Below are 22,086 nucleotides of genomic sequence, written 5' to 3'. Positions count from 1 at the left end.
TTGCCGTTTGATTATTTGGTGCTGTTGACAGAGTAATGCCAGATACAGTACGTTCTCTTAACAGCAAGCGAAAGTTTTATAACTGGTCTTGGTAACGAAAGTCTGGTTTTCTTGGTAGCTGATATGCCTCAGTGTCTTGCTGCAGACTCTGGATGTCCTTGGATGACTATCCTGTGCCTCAGTGTCCCTGCCAGCACTGAAGGGAGGCCTAGTACTTCCTTGCGTCACAGGGATGGTAAAACTTTACAGTTCTGTGCCTTGCTGAGGCCCTCATGTGGGGTGTTGCTCTGGAAGTACTTACTGGCACTGTTAGGCTTGGAGAGCCCTGTGTTCGCGCTGATACCATCTTACCAATGCGCTCTCTGGACTTCTGTTTGTCTTTGCAAATGTTACTTCAGCCAGCTTTGAAACACCAGGCTACCTGTTCAACAGGCTTTGGGGCTTGGGAGTAATAAAGCAGTGCCACCTTTTTGCAAGGAGCTTTTCAGAGTTGTAAGATTTTGGGGTTTTTTCATGGAAGCATAAAAACCCCCTAGTGAAATAATCAAATATCTTGCTTCTTGAAAGAACCAGAACTTCTGATCTTTGGTTTGACCAATTTAGTCATTTTTACAACTCACGTTTGTGCAGCATAGGAATTTCTGAATGATGGGCCATCTTTCCTGTGACTTAACAAGCAGCAGCTCATTAACTTGTCAGGCTTTAGTGTTGCTGTGTAAACTTCTGTAATGGCTTTTCCATGTACCAAGAAAAATCGAGCAAGCTATTTTTGTCTCATTTTCCTTCACAATCACTGTTTGCCCCTCTTCTGTGTATAGGTCACCGTCCCCTTTTTGTGGGAAGGAAAATAATTTCCACAGTGGAACTCAATGCCATGTTGCAGAACTCGATGTGATGGTTACTTTGAGTTGACTTTTTTAATTTGGACAGCTGGAGACTTTTCCTTTGAGGGTTTGTTTTGCCAACACATTTCGGGCATAGTGACAGCGATCGAGAAGGAAAGCAGAGCACGGTTTTCCGAGATGTTAATTGTTAAAAATACTTGGTTGAAGTCATTAGCAACATCATGTTAGATACTCAGCTGTCCCATCCCCATAATTCTTGGCCAAGAAGAGGAGGGTAGAAAGAGGGATGCCTTTACCAGAGTCAAGTTCTGTAAGCCATGCTGCATTTTGGCTGTCCTCTGTCTTAGCCTGCTTGACTGCTCACTACTGCTGCACTGACATCCTTTACTCAATTGTTTTTGTGCTGGGCAGCATCACTTCAGTGTAAATTTTGAGGCTTTCGGAGTGCTTCCAGGCATGGTAAGTCCCAGCTTGAATAATGGTAATGCAGAGTGGTCTTGATGCTCATTTCCATTTCTTCCCTTAGTTAGTGAGGATAAATGCACTCCTCTTCTTAATACAATATATGTGTAAAGGAAATCTAGATATATTTTCTTCTTAGCAGGTTTCCCAGGATAGAGGTTTGATGTAAGTGTTGCTGGACTTCATAAATCCTGGCCTAAGGCCAAGGCAAGACTGATGGTAGAGGAGTGGAGGCTGGTATCACGGGGTGCCTACCTTCCTGACACCATCCAGGAAGCAAACCTGGGCTCGTGGCTTGAGTGGTGAAGAGCTCCATGCTGGCAGAACTGTTTAGATGGATGCAGCTAACTTAGTGTGGTCTCACTGAGCAAGGTTATTACAGTATGCAGCTTGGGGCTAGTGGAGATGTAGGCCACCCATGTTGTCCTGGGGACTTAAAGTGTTTAGTAAGCCAGTATAGATCCATTTTCTGTGATGAAGGCAATGCTTAAGGCTGCCCATTGAACAGTTAACCAGTTTTTTAAAGTCAAAACTCAATGTAGGGTTGCTATATGTAGCTAAATATTTGCTAATAATTCTGGAAGTTAGTGTTGTTGGACTTACTTTTTGAAAATAAACATGTGCTGTGGGTTGAAACTTGTCAGACCAGATAGCTACCTCACCCATGTGTATTTTTCACGGCATTGTGTACGTGCTAGTGAATCTGCGTCACTCCCTGCAGCACACACATCCTTCAGGGATGGCTGTAAGCTGCCTTTGTAACATGCAATTCAGACAGCTGGAAACTCTGCTAGCTGATGTATGATTGTGCTGTAGGACAAGATGTTAATGCATCATGCGCTTCCTGGAAGAGTAGTTTGTCTTTAGATTAACTTTGCTCAACTTATGCTCAGGTCATTTGCAGGGGTTGGTTGGTTGGGGCATTTTGGTTATTTCCTTTTTGCTTTGAAAAGGTCCATGTGGATCACTAACATGGTTGGTAGACCATATCCTACAAGTATACTAGAATGTGCTAGTCCAAAAGGGCTGAATCCAGAGTTTACTGATAACAAACAACTGTTGTCCTTTGAGAAAGTTATCTTGTTACACTGTGCAAGCTAGTGTTGCTTGAAGACATCTGTGTACCTGACCTGTGCCCTCTCCAGGGTAAAAGTAGGGGTGGGTGCAATCTGAATCCCGTTTTAAGGTGATGTCCGGTATGATGTCAGGAAGTGCCTTTGCTTTGCCTCAGCTGCTTGTACTGCTTTACAGCTCACAGTCCTTTAGATTGTATGGTGATAGAATTGGTTTTGGGGTTTTTTTTTTTGTGTGTGTGTGTTTAGAAAGCTGACAGAAGCTGACCTGTCAAGGAAAGATCCTTGCCCTGAAGAGATTTCATTTTAAAGCAAAGCTTAAAGAAAACAGCCCTAATAGCCTTGGTGGCAGCATGGAAAAATGCATCAAAGAGGAGAGCAAGAAAACGTGGCTAATGTTTTGGGAACAGTGCTGTGTAAGAGAGAGCAGTGCTCGCAGGGTGGCACAACTTCGAGCTAAGAACTGCAGTTGCAATTTGACTGGCAATATTTGATTAAAACCTGATGGCTATGTTTTTGGCTACCTCTGCTCTATTAAAGATTAGGCCTGTCCATCAGGAGTGTTGGGTAGTGCTCATTACTTTCCTTCCTTTGGCTCCTTTTCCACCAAAAATGGAGTAGTGACAGGTACTAGCCTATTTAAATTTTAGTGTGTGTATATTTATATTTTTTTGGGGGGTGTCTTTTTTTAAAGGTCTGTCTTCTTTGCCTCAGAGGCCATTGCAGTACAGCTGCTAACTTGTGTAGCAGTTGAGATGCAGAAATTTAACACAATTTGCTGTGTTTTGGCAACAGCAAAGAAACACTTGAGGGAGCGTTTGTATCTATTTTCTTCCTTAGTAAGAGGTGAGGTGCCCAGGCTAAACATGGGTGCTCAGCTGTGACCTACATCTGTTCATACTGAAGTCACTTGAACTCAGACCAATGCTGAGCAGTACTTTGTATAGTTTTTTTGCTTTTCTGCTTATTTTTTGTATCTTTGGGTTGAACATCGTGGTGTAATCCTGCTCATGACTGGTGTCAGATGACAAGTTTTATTGTGTTGCACTGCAGAGCATGAGTGACTTAGCAACTTTAAGGATTTGTCAGAGGCTGAAGTGACAAGTAAGCTTTGTTGTGCAGCATGAAGCGCAGCAGTGTATGAAATCCATCTTTGAGCTGATTGCAAGCTAATTCTTTCACAGCCATACAGCAGACTCTTTAGTTGGGTTTGCTTTCTTGATTTAAATATGCGGATCTCCAGAAGCTAATGCTAATACTGCCTTTCTCATTTTACCCTATTGCCAAAGTCTGGTGTGCACTTGTCTTCTATTAGACTGGATTGTCCCTTTCTGTGTTAACGTTTCCCAAAGAAGGTCTTGCAACAAGATTTTGAGAGAGGGAAAAGATTGCCCATGTTTACCCTGTCTTGTCAGAAGAATGAGGATTTCCTTCCTGCAAAAAGAGGTTGGTGCCCTGGGACCTAACCAGGGTCCAAACTGCAGTAACTCTGTCTCCCAAAAGCTCCCCTTGGTGGGGTAGCTCTTGAGCTTCCTGAGGGTGGGCTAGACAGCCTGGAACTCCTTCCTGTCTCTGCAGGCTGCGGTAAGGACTGCTGACTTGCACTTTGCTATTGTATTTCTTCAGTAGTTTTTCTGCTTGGTACCTGAATATAGCAAAGCTCTATGTGAGGGGGGGGGAAGCGAGGCTGCTACCTAGAGGCCATTCAAGTTCCTTCTACACCTAGCAGCAGCAGCAACCTCGTGTGACTTCCAGTTTTTCTTGTGATTAGACTGCTATGTTCAGTAGTCTAAGCAATGCTGTTTCCATTTGTTGTTGTTTTTTTTTTTTATTTAGTTGCCTTTGTTAAAAATGGTGTTTCTTGAATATTTTAAAATCAGCATGTTCAGAATTGTCCTTTCAAGGGACTGTTAGTCATGCGAGAGCACTTGCATAGCTTTAGGGGTGGAAAAAGGTGGGATTTTTCAAAACTGCTGAAAGGTTTAGGTGCTCAATTGTCATTTACTTTTAACTGCTTCTCCTCCATCTCTTCTTCAATGAATGTAAAAACAAATTGCCTCCAGTGGAAAGATACATTTTTTTCATTGTATATTGGAGGTCATCATTTTAAAAGAAAGCCTTGTTGCACAAAGTGTATATGTCAATGGCACATTTCATGCTGAGAATGTGCCGTCTACAGAAATCCCTAAGTGGTGATTGTAGGCATAGTCATGATCTATATGTTCATTTTTTTTGTTTTTCTTTAAGAATATTCTGAAAAATAGTTCTATTAGGGAAGGATGAAAATGACTTGGAAAAAGTTGCCTGCTGTTGTCTTTGAACACTGAACGAATTCCCTAAAATGCTGAGCTTATTTCCTAATTAGAGAAACTATTTTATGATAGAAGCCACACAAAATTAAATAATAAATGCACAATGTTTTCAACAAGGACTGTATTACTTCACAGCTGAGAAAATGCTGTGACAGTCAAACCTATGTATAGCCAAGGAAATAGGTTAATTGTTGGGTAATGGGAATTTTGAATTTGGAGCTTTAACTATTTTTTAAATTACTGGCTAAATGATAAAAGGTTTCTTTTTTTGAGAATTACTTTAAGGGTAGCTTGGACATACAGAATAATGTGGGGCCAGTACTGATACTTTTGACACTTTGTTTTCCAAGTTAAATATTTTAGACTCCATTTCCTATTTAGACTCCTTGTTCCTATGACAAGACTACTATGTTCTTGTCATGTGCTTTTGACAGCAGAATCATTATAGTGTTTTGAAATGAATGGTCGCTTTAAAATTAAGTTCAAAAATTAATTTGTTCATATTAGTATACCTTGCTCAGTGACGTCTTTATGTATAATTTTGTAGTGTATCCTGTAATTGGCTTCATCTATGTGAATTATTGCCTCAAGTTAAAAATTATCTCAAAATTCAGTATAGCTAATCTGGGGATTTAAGAGTTAAAATTGAAACCTGGTCTTTATGGCATTGTTTGTGTTGTATTATTTACTTTTCTGGCTGAGACAGTTAGTTGAGGTTAATAAAGCCCATTAGAATTAAAATTTAACTACTCCATTTGTTCAGTTACCTTAAAAGTTTATCTTTATTTAAGCTGTAAAAAGATGTACTTGTAGATATTTTTCCAGATTTGTGTAACATATTTGCATGGGGAATTGAGTATCTGTTGCCTATGGTTTATCATTAGTCTACTTGGACTTAAACTGAGGATTTCAATGTGTGATACTAGCAGATGCTGAACTTTTTCAAGGCCCTGGGAATATTTTGGAGCTCTAGCTAGTTCACTTGGACAGGGCTGTTATTTTAGCCTTTGCATAGGAAAGAAGCAGCAGCAGTACGCCTTTCGGGCATGTGCTAAACGTGAGATGCTCGATAAACTAAATTCTGAGCTTTGATGGTTTCATCCCATGCTTTAGTGAAGTCCCTGTCTGTGGAGCACAGCAGCTAGGTGGTTATTTTGGGGGTGTGACTCCTCAAGGAAGTTTAGGTGCATTATGTCATCTTGCTTTCATAAATTATGAAGCAGTGTAAAGAAGTCAAATTACTATTTTCCCCGTTGTTGTTGAAAAATGTTGTCAAGCATGTCAGAGATGACAGAAGTTCTTTGAATGGAAGATGACACATCAAAGCGTATAACAGACTGCAAACAGTGCCATCCTGACTTAATTTTGACTGCGTTGCTGCATGCTAGTATTACACCTGGTTTGTGCCAGCAATTGACTGTGTCCCTGCATTTCAGTGTTGTCAGTCTCTGATGCTGTTAATGTCTGGGTAATACTGTGATACTCTCACTTCTAATTCAAAGTGTACTGATCATTCACTAAATATTTATATAGTCCTTTGGTTTTGATGTTGCAAGATAAAAAGGCTGTGTTTTCTATCATCTTTTGTATTCAAAGGCAAATAAGGCATTGAGGCTGCTGATTATTTAAAATGATTAAAACATAAAATAAAGAAGTGCCTTTGTACTTTGGTCAGTGCTGACGTAACTGTTTCCAGTAGTCTAGAAAATCTTATATGTAGTTCATTGGTGGCTTGTTTAGACTAAGATGCAGTGTTCTAAGTGCAATGATCATCTACCGAAGATGTAAGAATGTGCTCAGGAAGGATTTGTTACAACATGTATCTTATCCTTTGAGGTTTAAATATAACAAGATATATTAAGCAAGCATGAGACCTGGAATATGTACTGGTTGTTCTTAAGTTTCTCAACGTTCATATTGATGGTATTAGAAGCAAAATGTGTGTGTAGAGAGAAGGAAGAGAGGCTCGCCTATGCAATAACTTTCTCGGTAGCAATGTACTGAAGCACAGACACAGCAGGAGGAGGGAAGGAGAGGAACATTCAACAGCACAAGTTCTTGGAGGTGCACCTGGAGAAAAGGTGATTAACTTGCCAAAGGGACTAAGCCTAAGTATTTGTCAGGATTTAAAAATGAAACAGGGAGTGAAAATAGACTTCATAGGCAGGGTGCACAAATGAAACTGTCAGAGTTGCTGCAAGATACTTCTGTGATGCTCAGACTTGAGTGAGGAGTCAGCGCTGGTGTGGTAACATGCCTTCCCTCACCTCAGTAAGCTGCAGTGGGATGGGAGAAAGTACATGAGGCTGCTGCCTTGAATTTGTGTCTAGGGATACAGTGCTCTTTCCGTTTACTTTTTTTTTTTTTTTCAGTGAGGCACTTACAACATTGATAATTGGCTTGCATTTACTACTCTTAGCCCATGTAACAAGAATCAACAGTTTATTTTTACTCATATACACCTCTTTCTAGCAGTGTTGAATCATAGTGCAAGAGAAGAAAAAATGTGTACGTGCCAGGCCATCACAGTTTGACTGCTGGAAGAAGACACCAAAGGGAAATTCAAGCTGAAATGTATCAACACTCCAGGGATGTGAGAGTGACTGATGAGCTAGCTTTTACTGCTGTACTCCATCCACATCCTGCTAATAGAGGATGTTGGAGCAGGAAATCTTAATGAATACAGAAGCCAACCCTCTCCCTCTAGTCCCTTTATTTTTAGATTTTATATTTTCCCTGTGGTAAAATAGTTTGGAACGTGGGGGAGCTATGCCCAAGGTTGGGCAGAAATGTGACTTAGTAGTGAACGCTGCCTGGTGTGCAATTATTCAGGAGATGAGGAGACTATTTCTGTTTCCCTGTAGCGAGAGGTTGCTGAGATAGATGGGTTGATTGTTGGTGTAACATAATTCCAGTGTGTGGAGGCCTGGCATACTGTTTGCTTCTGCATATGGATAAAGGTAGTGAATTAATGCAGAATTGGTTTTGGTTTCATTTTGGGTGTTGGAAAGAGTGAGAAAACCACAGCCTAAATCTGACATCTACATTTAGATATCTGAATTAGCAGTGCAGGGAACATAGTAGCGAGGGTAGCAAGCAGTCCAGTTTCTCTGGAGCACTGCTGGCAGTACAGACAACTTGGGCATTTAACTCATGCAGGCATCTAAACTGTGCAAAGCAGGCATCTCTTCACACCCGTTGGGAAAAATGTGCGTGGGATGCTTCCTCTGGATATCTTTACACCAAGGCATAACTGGCATTTTAATATAACTTTTATCACAGAGTTCCCACTGAAGTGGTCTTCACAAGGGATTTTCTGCTTGTACTTTTTTTTCTTCTGAATATTTGCATGTAGTGGGTTTTGCTTCCACAGCTGTTCTGCATTTTGTTTTCTAAGTGGTAAGAAATGTGGTATGCTGAAATCAAAGCTGAGCCTGATAGTCTATTTTATAAATAATAATTGTAAGGGAAAATTCAAGCAGTTACTGTATTACAGCAAAGATATGTTGGTTGATGGTCCTGGTAGAATTCAGTTCTTGCATTTAGGTCTCATGGTGCAAAATTTTTATTACATGTAATAATTAGCTTTTGAAATAAAGGGGATTATCTTTCATTTTAATCAGTCTGCCTTAATAGTAGGGAAGAAAAATCATCAGTTTGTAAGAGTTCCAACTCTGTTCTCAGTGTTTTCTAGAATGACATTTTAATTGAATTTTGTATTTATGGGACTGATACTTAAAATTTGTCATTCTCATGGGTTCTTACCACACTATGTATTAATCGGTTGTATTTTTAAAGAGTGTAAGTTTCTGCCCTGCTCGTCTTACCAAAAAAATAATCAGTAAACATTTTTTTGTGAAGAGAATTATTACTTCTCCTGGTTGTTTTTAATGTGTAACTCTAATATTCAGCTACACTTCTCTTGTTAACATGAAGCATTATATAGTTGCTTCACATCCAGTATGTGAATAGCTTGTACATAAATAACAAAAGTAGGTTTAAATTTCATGCCTGTACTTAGCAAAACTAATGGATAGTGATCAGCGTAATGGCTGATGAGAGATTGTACTGTGCCAGCAGGGGAATTTTTGCCCAGAAAAAGTAATGCAAGATCAGGAATGGCTAGAGACTGGTTGGTGAATGTGTTCTTCCCCAGATGCTTTCTTAATTCTTTCAATTAACTTGATTAAGCAGCTTAGCTTAAATAAGCAGAATTTGTGACTTGGAAGTTCTCCCATGTAGTATTTTCCCATTGCCTTAGGAATTAATTCCTTTAATATTTTGTCTGTGTAAAGCAGGCAGTATTGGTTGCTCCTGTGTCTTGCACTGACATGAGGTGGTGTATACTTAGTATGAGAGGCACACATGGGGTGGTTTTTTTCCTCTCTGCAGTTGGATCTAGGCAGAAGTCATAAATCACAGTGATTTCTGCACAGTGCAATTGAATGGAGACTGACTACCTTATTTTTTATTAGTATTGAAAGTTCTCCCCTGCTTAGATCACTATGAATCCTTTGTCAACAGAGAAGAGCATGCCCTCTTTTCCCTTTGCCTTTTACTCTGCTTTGGAGCTGTGTTTTGTAGCTGTATTGGTTTTGTTTGGCAAGGTTTTGGTAGCTGGGGGGGGTTACAGGGGTGGCTTCTGTAAGAAGCTGCTGGAAGCTTCCCCTGTGTTCGAGAGAGAGCGAGCCCATACTAGCTGGCTCTAAGATGGACCCGCCGCTGGCCAAGGCCGAGCCAATCAGTGATAGTGGTAATGCCTCTGTGACAACATTTTTAAGAAGGAAAAAAAAGTTGGGACGGGGAGAAACTGCCGCCGGAGTGAGGAGTGAGAACATGTAAGAGAAACAAGCCTGCGGACACCAAGGTCAGTGAAGAAGGAGGGGGAGGAGATGCTCCAGGCGCCGGAGCGAAGATTCCCCTGCAGCCCGTGGTGAAGACCCTGGTGAGGCAGGCTGTCCCCCTGCAGTCCAGGGAGGTCCACGGTGGAGCAGATCTCCACCTGTAGCCCGTGGAGGACCCCACGCCGGAGCAGGTGGGTTCCCGAAGGAGGCTGTGACCCCGTGGGAACCCCGCGCTGGAGCAGGTTCCTGGCAGGACCTGCGGATCTGTGGAGAGAGGAGCCCACGGAGCAGGTTTTCTGGCAGGACTTGTGACCCCGTGGGGTAGCTGGTGTATCTATGGTAGAGCCTGGGCAAAGCAGTGACTGATAATATTTTATACATGGGATTCTTTGTTCAAGAATGCTGTGTGCCGTGTTCCAGGCAGCGCTTTAAGGTGTGTTTTGTCATTGCTCTTGGGTGTCTGTGTTGGCTGCAGCTGTGGCATGGTTCACCAAATACTTTTTCGTCCTACGCTCGGCAGTCAAGTAGCTGCTCTTGTATTCTTCTGACCACCATTTTAAGGCAGTGGTTCCCAAGCAAGGGAATTGCTCTCAGGGACCACTTTGGAATATAATTAAATTTCCTAATTGTGCTACCAGTGTCCTTACCAGGTAACCAGGTGCATCCTCTTTCCTACCCAAAGGCTCTATCTTCACAGTGTATGTCATTACATAGTGAATAGGGATAGGGATGTTAGGTAGGGAAGTTAGATGGTAGTACAGGGTTCCTGTCCATCTCTCTCTGCTTTCCTTGAGGATGTCATCTTCCTTTCCATTAAAGATGGTGGTTATGTTATAGTATCCTATATTTTTCAGAGCACAGAAAAGTGGCCTCAGATAGTACCAATTTCTGTGTATCCTACAGACCCTGATGGCACTAGGACACCCCCACACCCCCCCATTAGGAACTACTGCAGCGCAAAAAGGTTTGACTTCTGGGGAGCAGGGTAGCCTGGAGCTCTGTGTGACTCATCTTGTGTCTTCAGCTGCTGGCCCAAAGAATTGTTGATTTCTGAATTGCAGGTCTTTCAGTCTGGTTCTCGCTTGTCCTCCAAGGAGGAATATGGCCTCAGTTCCACTGGTACATGGCCACAGGTTATTTTGGAACAGTTTTCTGAATAAATACAAGCATTTCTGCAGTATTAGAAGTTACAGTGTGTCACATAGGTTGTCATTAAATCCATGCAGTAGCTTCAGAAATTGGGATCTATGTTTATAAGTGTTTTTTTTCTTCCTCACAAGAATTTCAGAGGACTCTGACACTACTTCTACTGCTTCTCCTCCCCTTGATTATACTGTATTAATCAAAAGTGATGACATGTATCGATAATTACTGGTAAATCTAGATTGGGATTGAGTCAGGTCTCTGCTGCCTAGTGAAAGGTGGTAGCTGAGTGTTTCCATGATCTTTCTCTTTCCAGCAGTACTAGGTGGGCTGCACTAGCATTAAGAGCCTGCACTGTGGAGTTGGAGGTAAATGTCTTAAAAGGATACTAAAAAATGGGAAAAATATTAGAGTGGTTTTGGTGGTCTTTGTATGTCTATCAGTTTCTTTCCTTTTCCTGTGTTGATTAGGAGGGGAACATTAAATGAGTTAGTGTGTTGGTTTTGGAAATGTATGAGATTAATTCCTTCCTCTTCTTTCTCTTCTAATTTTAGACAAGATTCACTTTTATGTGCATTGCAAAAATAGGCATTTACTGGCCTTAATTTTATACCAGTGGTGAGCTTATCTGCATCATAGAATCTATAATTTAGTCAGGCAAATCCCACCTGTGGGGTCTGGTTAATATTTGCAGCTGACTTTTATAATTTGGAAACGAGTGGTCTTTTAAGAATTGAAGTGGGCCAGTGCCTGTGGAGAAAATAGGAGCAGCGTCCTCTAGTGATTAGTTGTGATGATGAGGCCTCTGGAATGAGGTCAAGAAGACTCATATGGAAAAGAGCTCTGAAGGTGGGGGAGAGTCAAAGCCTTAATTCTTAAGAAGGGAAAACCCAATAGGGATGCACAGGTAAGGTCTTCCTTCTGTTACGCAATGAGATGAATTTGGTGTAGAATCTTGTGTCTCAATGAATAATGAAAGCTAGTTAGCTTTTACAAACCAGTCTTGTCTGATTGTAATTATTTTGGGGATGTTTCAGCTTTTTGTGAATAGTTGAGTCCTAATATGAGAGCAGATTTAAGTCTGTCAAGAAGGCTGCATGATTAAGCAAGCCACATGTGGCTTCCCAGTATTAAAGAAGCTGACAGTGTGATACGGGGAAGGGAGGAGGGGAAGGGGTAGAAAGGAGAGGAGACTGGAAAGACTGGCATTGTAACAGAAAGCCCTTTGCCGTAAATCTATGAAGATGATGATATGCAGGGGAATTTAAAATATCTGTTTTCATTCCTTCCCTCACTGTGGAGGAAGATCTCTGTTCATGAGAGAGACTTTTCAGGTAGTTAGAAGCGTTAATAAACTTTTGGATTTTAATACTCCATTTAACTTCCATACTGCATAAATTACTTTCTTCAAACTTGGCTCTATTTTTGATCTGTCTTTACTGTAAATTGTAACAAAGTTAATGAAGAATATAAAAATGCACAACTGCTTTTGATCCCATGATTCTAGTAGTGATTTCCGTGTCTACACAATGCTTCTGGGAAAAGCATATGTCAGTTTGTCTTTTGAAAGAATGGTTTGAACTTGAAACCCCTCAGACTTCTAGTACCTTCAGATACTCTTGTTTTCTTAACCTGTTGGCCAAATGGCTTCCTTTCCTCTATTGAAACAATTGGTAGCGTTTATGCAGTATCTGATGTGGTTTTACACTCAACAGAGTGGTGTGGTTTGTATGTGATTTCCAAGATCTCTTGCAACAGTAAACCATAGTTTGCTTGATAAATGCAAATTTCCATTTATGCTCATGTGAATACGTTGGTAAGATATCAAGTGATTCTGGAAGGATGTTTGTATCAACGCAAGTCTATCCTGCCTGTGCTGTTCTTGAGGATGTGGTAAACAGAAAAAAGTCTAGCTCTGATAAAGTTGAAAAAAGAATCATTTTCCCAGTATTTGTTTGGGAATGCAGGCCGTATTGAGTGTGTTATGGTTTTATAACTCAATTGGAGAATGACCTTTTTTTTTTTACCCTGGAGGTAGTCCCTTACTTTTAAAGATATTTCTAAATGTAAATTTTATTCTTTATTATGCTGGAAGTCAAGGTGGTCTGTATATCCCAATGCAATCTAGGTTTTCACTTGTTTTTCCAAAATTAAAAACTCTGAACAATTTTTTTTTAATATGTATTACACCTATTGATGGAGCTCAGCTTGTATTTACTGATGTGCTTGCTCTTTGTGTATAGTGCTGTTGATTAAAATTTAGACTTGAGTGTATTTTTGTCCAGGGCAAAGCAGGGGCCTGCCTTGAGTTATTGGAGAATTGGTGTCTGGCAGATTTAGATGATGTCTTGAAGACTCTTTGCAATAATATAAAATATAGAGATTTTGTGCAAAGATTAATTGGAACACACTCATTTTTATATAGCTTTCACAAGACTTCCAGCATGTGATGCTAGTTCTTTTATTTCAGTGACAGTACATCTAGAGATTGAGTAGTAATATCTTTTTATTCCCATCAAAACTTGCATCCTGGTACAACTTTCTTCCAAATAATTTTCAATCTTCCCCCCCCCCCCCAGTGCATTAAAGAATGAAATATATTTAGTAATTAATTATTACAAATAAAATGCTACTTGAAAGAAAATTCTCTGTGAAGACTGCTTAGCAGTGGGAACTAAAGTGTGAAGTTATTTTGAGAAATACAGACCTTGTGTTTGAGCTTATAGATGATGGGATATGTTGAGACTCCTGTAGGTAGGCAGAACGCTGATTTATTTTTATCCATACCTCTATTAGGAAGTCTAGTGTGGGTTTGTTGAAGTACTTCCCTGTGGTCAAAAATACCTGGAATTGTTGTCACTTGTAACATGAAATTCTTCTAGGATGTACGCTGTTAGGTCAGTTAGTAAAGAGATGTAAATGCTACTTAGGGTAGCAACTTCTTTTACCATGGCTTTTCCTAGTTGGAGGCCCTCTCTGATTTTAACACTGGAAACAGTCTGGGGTACTTTTTCTCTGTAAAACAGTGTTTGAAAATGCAGCCTTTCAGGTTAACCTGGCTCTAGGACAGTGAAAGATCCAGCAGGAAAATAACATTCTGTGTAGGCTTCACCACTGCAAGACCCATCCTGGGTTCTCATCAAGGCATCCCTTGTATCTTCAGGAGTCACAGACTCTTGACATGGGGACATAACTGGTTGTAAATCTTTAACTCCTTAAAGTCCTGTGGCCTTTCCCAGCCTCTCCTGCATTACCAAGTACCCTATTTCCTGAACTAATAGCAAACACAAATGAAAATACTACTCTGTAAAATGGGAAAGCTTTTATGTGGATAAGGAAAATCAATTTCGTCGCTTAGAGCTCGGTAATACTATCTCCATCATCCCCATTTGTCTGGGCAATTGTTCTCTACTGACAGATGGGCTTTAGCAGAGGCGTGTGTTTAAGACATGAAATTCAATGCTGTTGCTTAAAAAAATGTGTTGAGTTTTTTTGAGAAAACATTTATTTATTTACTTAATCGGAAGCTGGTTTGTCTTTTTGTTAGCATTCAGAAGCTGCATGTAACTTTGTCACCTCCCTTGAGAATCTGCACAATCTGAATTTGTGATGATGCTTCCTTAAGATGTGTGAAGTATGTTTATTTAATTTATGTTTTTTAAAAGAAGTCACTTTAGAAACTGCCAAGACTGATGAAGCATTGCTTCCTGGACTTGTATCTTGTCTGAAATCTTGATGTGAAATCTTTAGGACACTTTGCCTGCAGTTGCAGCTTTGAAGTGAGCTCGTTCTCTTCTGGGTTCCTTGGCAAGATGTGAACTTGTAGCCCAGCCTGGTGTTCCATGTGGTAGCTTCCAAGATGTCTGTCCTCCCCCCAGCTGCCTCTCCTGTAGGAACATAGTTATCTTTGAGCCAGCTGCTATTCTGTCAGATTTGGCTGATGGTGGCTATTAACTGAAATAGTTAAGGGGGAAGGGTTAGGAGGGATGCAGATGCTATGATTATGTAAGCCTATTTTCCTATTAAACAAAAGAATATGTTTTTTTGTTCAGGATCGGACTCGTTCTTATGTATTCATCTCCTACATGTTTGTCTAAAGTACAATGGCTGGTTTCCCTCCAGCCCTGCCCTCCCCTTCTCCCAGTGCAGTCCTGAGTGGAGGGAATGGGCCTGAGCCCTACATGTGTTTGTGGCTTCCCTAAAACAGATCACCCAACAGTTTGTCCGAGAGACCCTTTTTGGGCATCTCTTCTGCATCAGTCTGTTCAACTCACTGTAGGGGCAAGAACATCTCCAACTCTTGTCTGTTGTGTTCGGCCAGAGGCACAGTATGTTTTTGTGACTGGAGTTTGGCAGCACTGTTGGAAGTATTCCAAGTCGGATCAGGAACTGCCCCTAAAGGGGTGCTTCAGCTGGAGCATCCGATGGGTTTGCTTCTGGCTCACCAACAGTGAGAGCATCTGACCGGTATTGTCTGTATGCTGCCGCTTCAGTTCAAATGAGAATTAAACAAAGTAAGGCTTGGAAGCAAAAGATGACAAAAGTATGCTGGCCGTTCCAGGAGTGTTGCAAACTTTAAGCCGTTAGTGAATGTCTTTTTATAAATGGTACAGAGGCTGAGCACTTTTAAAATCATCCACTGCAAAATGTATAGACAGGCACTGTGAGAGTGGAGCCATCTCTTGTAGAGCCTGGTAAGTCTACAACAGTCTTGTGATGCTGTAGATGCCTACAGAGTTGCTATTAGTGGGTGTTCCTCCTTACCGCCATAGTCATCATGATACTGCCCCTAGAAATACAGTTGTAGACGTAGGCCCCATCATGATTTACAAATACTCACCAGGCTTGGAAAACATTGACACACTTTAATATACTAGGACTGAAGCTTGAGCTAAGGGGCCAGATTTTCACTAGAGCATGTTACTAGTTTCTGCAGTTGCAATAAGGTTCTTGCAGTGAACAATTGTGTCAAGCTTAGAGGGCTCTTGTCTGTCCGGTTGTCACTCTCTGCCATCTTTGGAACTTCCCTCAGTCCTCTAAGCAATAGTCTCTGGCACGTCCCCTGGGATTTGCTGTGGGCTAGACTGAGAAATGCTGCTTTCCAGGAGTCTTTTTCTCATCTATGGCTTTCTAACTTCTCTTTCATTTTAAGGGCCAGCTGGCTTCACTGGGCATTACAGCGAAAGGAATTGCAGCAAAAGGAAGTTAGTGGGAAGGTATTCAGTCACGTCCAAGGTCATCATTTAATGAATGTTCTGTTTTTGAAATTGAAGCTGTAGCAGTATGGATTCTCTACAAAGCTGTAGAGGTAAAATCTAAAAGAAATTGTCTAAAAAAAAGTGTAAGGCTGGTGAAAAGTAGTAATGACTGGAGAGAAATTGCAACATTAAAACGTGATTATTCCTTGGGCTTTAAATCTCATGTGGTCTGACACCTGTTGGTAGTACTTGGTGAAGCAAGGCTGAGTAGAAATGTAAAATGGCAAATGATCCTGTAAAATGCAAAGTGCAGCTGAAAACATAATTCTCAATTTAGTGTTAAGCCTTTTTCATGTGTTAATTTTCTCTTTGAATGTAACCCTGACACTTGAATATTCAAAATGGCTACATCAGCCATTCAGGAAAGACAGGAGGGTATTCACTGTAACAGAAGGGTGGTTGATGGATGAAAGGTGCATGATTTTGTGCCAGAAGGGTGAGGAAGATGTAAGCAGAAGCTCATGACTGTACTGAATTTAGACATGAAGTTCAGCTGCGCCCCTTAGGGATGCTTGAAGTGACTGTGGAAGTTTGCTCCATGGTTTGGGCTGCTGCCTAAATAGATGGTTCTACCTTTCAGCATTTTTTGGTTGGTGTCGTCGTCCCCCCCCCCCCCCCCCCCGCCTTTCCTTACACCAGAGCAAGTGTTTACATGACTGTGTGATGTGCCAGATCAGAGGGCTCATCCACCTGAAAATAACCTGGCAAAATAAAATACTAGATTTTGCCCACTGCAGTTTTCTGAGGCAGACCCATCTCAAGGCCATTTGAATGCAGGTGGCTGCAAGACAAAAGGGAAGAGTGAATAAGAAGGGGTGGTAATTGTGGAATCACATGGGTATACCTGTTAAATACCCTGAAAAGAAAATAAATGTTCCTTTCAGTAACTTTAGAGCTGGAATGTTGCTGTTTTAAAAAGTACTTGCATGGTAAAAAAAGTAATTTTTACTGTATTATGTTACTATATCTGTTCAAATTACATTGATGTATTCTGAGAAGTCATTATGCAAAAAACCTGTTTACAGAGTCGAAGTGGCTTTTTGTCATCTTTCATGTTTCTTCAGAATATAAATATTTGCATCTAAACCCAATTTTCAGTACCAGAGAAGGAAATTCCAGAAACGCATGCAGAGAGATGGACAGCATAAAATCAACCCAAAACCTCAAATCAGCTCAGTTCCAAAGTACAGTAGATGGAAGTATTGAAAAGTATACATTCCACTGTATTCATAGCTACTCAAGATTCTTTTTGAATTCTTCATCATATGACTAAACTGCTTATAGCTCTGGTGGTACAGATGGTGTGGTATTTCAGATTATTCTAATTCCAAGCAGCTAAATGCAGTCTATTCTAATAACAATATTATATTGAATTTTGGAACAATTACATTTTTGTAACATTACAAAACAAGTTACGCTTTATGGAGGAATGTCCTTGGGATTTTCAGGATTTGCATTCCTTTCAGAAATTGAAGCAGTCATGACTTATGCTGCATTGTTCATCCCACATGTTAAATGTCATTTGCTAAGTATGCATGCAGCATAGAATTTTACCTGTAGCACAGGATAGTTTAGAGTATCCGAACACTTTTGGCTGGTTGCATTGTTACTGTGTATTCCCAGCCTGACAAAGGAAGTCAACATTGTTCAAAATGGGCAATAAATCAATGATGTTGGATACTAGGATCTGTAGTTGAATCCAAGCTGGCTGATCTTTTTAGGGTGCCAAAAATGTGCTTAGTTCATTGTCACCCTCAAAACAGTGTTGTCATGGTTATGTAGCTGTTTGCACAGTGGGAGCATAGTTGATAAGACACTGGGCCTCATACCTTTATGTTGTCTGGGTGGAGGTAAAGGTCCTTGTTCTTGAACTTATAAACCCTTCTTCATCAACTTGCCCAGTGCAGCAGAGCTGGTGTTTTTCTTCTTCCTATTTCTCCTGTAGAGAGGTTAGGACTGGAGTTAGATTAAGAGTACTCAAAGACTTAGGGTATTGGTTCTGTTCAGGCATCTGGGGAATGGACAATTTTGGTGCCCATGGAGAAGAGGCCTTGGTTCAGAAACTCCTGTTGCAACTCTCTTAGCGTTCAGGAGTCCTTGCTTGCTGGTGACCAAAGCCCACATTGGCAGGGGAGGTGGCAGTGAGGTTTGGCTGCAGGAAGAAAAAAACCCAACGAGGGTCAGTAGCAAAAAGAGTGGGAACTGCTGTGTAGAAGTTCGAAATGCTGGTAGACAGAAGCATCAACCTTCCCTGCTTTTTATGATAGACAGTTTAATCCATCAGTATCATTAGTTGGGACTCACCTAGCTGCTTTGCACTTATTTGGTGTCAATTTAGCAGAATTAACCTAAGCCGTAGCACATTCATACTGTTGTTTTGAATTGCGTTTATGTGGTGTCATTTCTCATGCATGTTTTTCATGCTTTCTGCATGTCTAGCTCATAACCCAAAGGGAAATATAACTATGAATGCTGAAAGCTGACTTTGCAGAAAGCATGTTTCTTTTATCAGCAGTTACGTTCTACCAATGCCAACGTACCTAATTGTTAAAAAACGCACTCTATTTAATTACAGCAAGGTGAGGTCCTAGCAAGCCTTTCTCTGGTAAGTTTAATTTGTGTTTTTATTGTAATTTCTCTAAATATTTTTGGCAGTCTGTACGAGGACACTGCTAAATGACGTTGACACACTTTTCTTGTTTGGAGTTGGCTTTTTCTTTAATCATCATATCGTGACAAAGTGTGGCATGAACGTGAAACTGAGACAGAAATAACTTAGGTTACAAAAACTAACCATCTTCCCAATTAGAGATTTTGAGTTGCTGAAGGGGTGTACTAATGTGGTGGTTCTTCTCTTCCTATGAAAATACTACTTTATTTTCCACATAAATATGGAATTTTTCACAGGGATAACTGATGAAACTTAGTGTTTCAGCTGCAGTCACTAAACAAGTATAATGGAGAGGTCATACATTAAGGCAGATTGAAATATTTTCTTACTTCCTAACTCTGTAGTGGTTTGAAATTACCAGAAGAGCAAAGCTTTGGGAAAAACCTTCAAAGCAAAACTATACAGTGAAAATGCATGTTCTTTTAATTTCAGAATAAATATCTGTCTAGTGAGAAGATACAGGCAAGGAAGTCTAAGTTTCTCTAAGTAATATAAGATTACAAAAAGTCACAGCAGTTGAATGAACATGATGTGCTTTGGCAAGTTTTTATTAATTCAGGAGATGGTAAGAAGGTTTTACAAACAAACATTTCTGTAAATGGGTTGAATAATATATAAACTGAAAGGAATAATCTTCCGTCCTTTCAGGTCGACCCACAGCTTTTACTAATCTATCCAGTCCTGCAGACAGGAAGCCAGTTTGGGGTACTTTTGCCAGATGAATTGATCGTCACTCTGCTTCCCCTTGGGAGCATTGTGCTCTGCTTTCCCAACAGCCTCTGGTGTGCAGTTAACTGTGCAGCTCCGTGGGGAGAAGCTGCCTGAAGATCCTGACAGTAATGGTATGAGTGTGACACTTCTGAGGTTTCTGCGTTGGAAGTATGATGTTACCTGTGGAAGTAGGGAGGAGATGTTTGTCAGTGGAGAACAGCCTCGGCCCTGGTAAGCTGTGCTCCTCCAACAACAGCTTCTGATGGGGTGAAGGACAAGGTGATGCCTCTGCTGCTGTTCCTCAAGTCAGTGTGGGTCTCCACCATTTACTTGGTGTAAATGGACAGGATTCAGACAAGAAAAGGAAATTGACGATCTTGGCTTTGAGACAGGTTGCTCCTGCAAGCAACCAGCGGGACTGTTGTGAGCTGCCAGGAGGACTTTCTGCATGAGTCGTTCCATGTGGAGCTCATGTTAATGTTGCATGGGCTGTGAGCAGGAGGCATGCATTGCAACCCCTTGCTGCCTCCTCATATAAAGTTTTCATGTCAGCTACTATTAAGCATCAGCAATCAGAGCTGTTAGATCACAGCCAGTACGAGGTCACACCTTTATTGCTGTACTGGTACAAATGATTAAATGTTATTTTTTTTTATTTATTTTGCCTTTACTTGTTCAAGTCCATTGATACTTGAATGAGATTAGTATGGCTGTAGTTGGCTTTCTAGCAGAAACTGAGAACAGCTACCAGCTACACAGAACTAGGATGCAAGAGAGTGTAATATGGTGGGTGGGAGAAAGTATCTGATGAAAGGTAGCTTTTGAGCTGTACCTCTGCTTAGGAACTGCTGTATCTTGAATGCATCAGTAACTAAGATTTTTACACTGTTGTTCATTCCTATGTCCATATAAAGCTATTTGGCAAAATGTTACATTATATAATTAAATTATGTGGTAATGGCCATGTATGAAGATAGACCTGATATTGTAAGATACAGTTCCACACTGAAGTACTGAGTGAGCACATCCCAGAGTAAAGACACAGTTGTGCCTGTATCAAGGTACTTAAAATGATGCACTTTACTCCTCTAAATTACTGATCTCTCTGTTAGCTGCCTATTTATGTTACAGTTTGGGGCAAATTAGGAAGAATGTCTGTGGCTTGCCAAGTGAGGCACTTCAGTGTTTATAATGTCTTGGTGATTTGCCAGGTAAGCATCTGTGCCAAGTTCAGTTTCTCATGTGATCAGGAAGTGATACAGGAGGATGCACTGAGGACTTCCTCCACCCTCTCCCCTCAGTGCTCTGACAGGAATGTGGCAATTGTCTTGTACTTTAAAGAGGAAATTTTTGAAGGCATGTAGAGCTGAATCTCATACAGAAGTCACTGAGGTTCCCTTTGAAATTCTGACATTTTTCCTTTTTATGTCCTTCTTTCAGTCTCAAATAATCGAGCACCTTTTTAAAAGGAACTCCCCAATCCCTGAGCATGTGTCCTCCTAAGAAAGCTTGCTTACCTGATGACATTTACTCCCTGTTGTTTCCCTGTGTCTATATTAGCATCATTATTTCATTTCCCCCAGGATTATTAGTGTGGAATAAAGTATCATACTCTCTTTGGTGGGCCAAATTTGCTACCGTACCTTTGAAACAACCTATGAGTGCTTCTGCAATAGTGGAAATGGCAAGTGTCAACTTAAATGTAATTACTGTTTAAGCTTTCAGATTCCTTTTACGTGGTTAGGAAAGAAGGAAGGGGGATTGCTCAAGCTGATCTTTTGTGGGGAGCTCCTTTGAATCGTTCTGAATCCTCCTGCAAGTGTGATATGAGGGGCTTGGGGGCTTATGCTTAGTTTTGATTTTTAATGATTAAAATTAGGTGCAAAGAGGTGGTTGTTTTCTGCTCAGGTGTGGGACCAGCCACCAGAAAATAATATTTTTATACGGTAACTTAACTGTCACATGGATTTGAAAATCAACTTTTTACTTTTTTTGGAAAGAAAACTTGACACAGCATGACACAGGTGTTGTTTCATTTCTGTATTTAATATGTGCAGAAAACACTTTACGTGGTATTGGCCATTGTGAATAATATAAGGACTTCACTTCTAAAACATGGTTGGATGGTAAATTTTGCAGGTGTTCTCTTGCTAGACTTCTCTTTTTATTTGTTTCCATTGTGATTACGTGTTTCTTACTTATCTTCTTTCAGAAATGGTCTTTGCAATGGGACAGTTTATCTGGTGTAGTTCTTTAAAAGGAAGAACATGCAATTGTGACTTACCAAGTAAAGTCTTGCAAGATGTTTTTTGCAAGGCATTTATGCCCCTGTCTGCTGTTTGGTGCTTTATGAAAACCAGCTATCACCTAGGCTCTTCAGGCTTTTGAGAGTCTGGTGATTTTTTTGCTTCTTCTTGAAACACTTCATCACCCTGTCATTAAATAAACAGAATGGTTCTATTCAGCTATATTTAAGCATTCCTGGACTTAGCACTTATTTTGCTAGAAGACAGAAGTATGTCTGCTGGTGCAGATGCTTTATTTGATCCCATGTCAGTCATCTACTTGTGTTTATAGGACTTTGTTTTCATTTTTATTCCTTTAGTACTTTTAGAGGTTCTTGGCTTCCCTTTGCACTCTACCTGAGCTCTAAAACATGAATGAATCTGACTTATCCAGGCTGCAAAGAATCTTTCCTGGGTGCTTTTGACCGCTTACAGCTAAATTACCATGTTTGTCTATGGAAGCACAGGAATAATAAATTTCA

At 40.6% G+C, this 22,086-nt stretch overlaps 1 protein-coding gene across 2 annotated transcripts in view; it reads left to right on the top strand.

Moving 5' to 3' along the window:
* Positions 1-22,086, top strand: part of SPSB4 (splA/ryanodine receptor domain and SOCS box containing 4) — an 84,938-nt gene that overhangs the window by 1,314 nt on the left and 61,538 nt on the right. The gene's annotated exons all lie outside the window — the stretch shown is intronic.

Source organism: Accipiter gentilis, chromosome 6 (genome assembly GCF_929443795.1).
Source record: "Accipiter gentilis chromosome 6, bAccGen1.1, whole genome shotgun sequence".
Classification (NCBI taxonomy): Eukaryota; Metazoa; Chordata; class Aves; order Accipitriformes; family Accipitridae; genus Astur; species Astur gentilis.
Note: the sequence above shows the minus strand (reverse complement) of the source record. Positions and strands in the feature narration are given on the sequence as shown.